The following is a 1,936-nucleotide window of genomic DNA, read 5'->3' on the forward strand; positions in this document are numbered from 1 at the left end:
GTTAATCATTCAGCTGCTTGTTGTTTTGTGTTTTTGTTTTATTTTGTTGTTTGAATCATTATGTGTGTTATCAGACTGGCTAAGGAACTGCTTTTATTCAATGTTTTCTGAGCTGGACCACTGCATCAAATTGTGATAAACTTACTAATAACTAAATGGGCCTGAAGGATGAACTCACTGACCACAGCTAGCCCAGGAACCACCAATTGATGATTTTCCTAATCCTTACATAAAAACTAACAATAATCCAAATCATCCACGAAACTGAGTGATAACTCTTAAAGAACATTATGTCCACTTACAGGAAGTCCCCCAAGACCTGTCAGGTTTTGGTCCTCATCCTGCAAATAATAATAATAATAATAAAATAAGATAAAATAAAATAAAATACACACATACAATCACACGGGGACACACAAAAGCTTGGATGTTGATCACACACTCCTCCACCTTCAGCCCTGCAGTTTGTCTTCTATCACAGAGCAGAAAGAGAGAGGACCAAAGGAAAGGGACTGCAGAGGAGACCAAGAGTGAGACAAAAGTTTGAGCAATTAGTCTGTCTTTTTACCTTGAGCTGGGCCTCTCCTAATCCTCCCCATATACACTTACACACACACACACACACACACACACACACACACACACACACACACACACACACACACACACACACACACAACAAGATATGTGAAATCAGAAAGCCTAAAAGGTAACCACTTCCTCGAAGGGGCAGCTCTGGTGCATGCATACGTGGTGCGGTGCAACAGAAGCGACACAAAGTCCTGTTCATGTGTGAACATGCAGGAGGCTTTACATGTTCATGCAAACATGCAAGCATGCTCACACTTGCACAATATATATATTGTGCAAGTGCTTATGTATATATATACATACATACATACATACACACACTGTATATATACTTCTGAATAAAAATCATGCTTTTTTTCATGCTTTTAGACAGGTTCCAAATATCTTTCTTTAGAAAGCTTCTGATGTTCGTGTGGGACACTTTTAATATTTCCAAATGAAATTGTGGAACTGATACAAGCTACAGCTTAAAATTAAATTATATGTCAACCTTGTTAAATAGACATTTTACTGAATTTATTTTGAGTTTTCCGCCTCACGAATTAGATTTCTCTCAGTTTAGTTTATAGGCTTAAATCTTTCATTGTTTATATTTTAAGATGAATGTCTAACAGCTAATTTCAAACCATGACTGCCTGCTGATTAATGGATATTTTTGTGAATTTTGATGTTTGGACGAGGAGCTCAAAAGCAATAAGAGGAGTCAAAACAGTTTTTAAAGCTAAACTGAGCTGAGCTGAACTGGTGCAATTGTTTTGTKTTAAAAGGATTGTTTGACAGCTTCTGATCCACGTTGTCAGGTTTATTTTGATTTTGATGCAGTGCCAGCTACTCTAAATTTGGCCCCAATCTGAAACGAGACGAACTAAATGTCAAATGTTGCAGATCTCCATGCGTGCACAGATGACTCAGAGCTTCTCTCTGCTCTGATGTTCAGTAAGTGCCTCCGGCAATTTCCTTCGTAACAAAAATAGACGCAAAAAAAAACTTGTTTTGTCTGCAAGATTTGGAGCGCATGTACATCCTGTGAGAGGATGAGAAGAATTATGAAATTTTAAAATGAATGTTTTTGCTTTTCATTGTGTCACAAATTGAGCTAGAAGGCTTTGATAGCGGTTCCTACATCTGTGTTTGGATGGCACCTTGTCCGACTCGCCTCGAAACATCCATCCAGGCCGAACTGATTCCCCCCGTCCTGCCAAGAGACTGTCAAAATAATAATCCCTCTCTGGGTCAGAGCACATTAACAGTCTCTTTTATGAGGTAGCATATCCCCAGAGCCTTTCAGGGGGCAAACCTTCAGAACAATAGAGACTGTTTCTAGGAGGGTCTGAAGCAATAAACT

This window comes from Austrofundulus limnaeus, unplaced genomic scaffold (assembly GCF_001266775.1).
Source record: "Austrofundulus limnaeus strain Quisiro unplaced genomic scaffold, Austrofundulus_limnaeus-1.0 Scaffold32, whole genome shotgun sequence".
In the NCBI taxonomy this organism is placed as follows: Eukaryota; Metazoa; Chordata; class Actinopteri; order Cyprinodontiformes; family Rivulidae; genus Austrofundulus; species Austrofundulus limnaeus.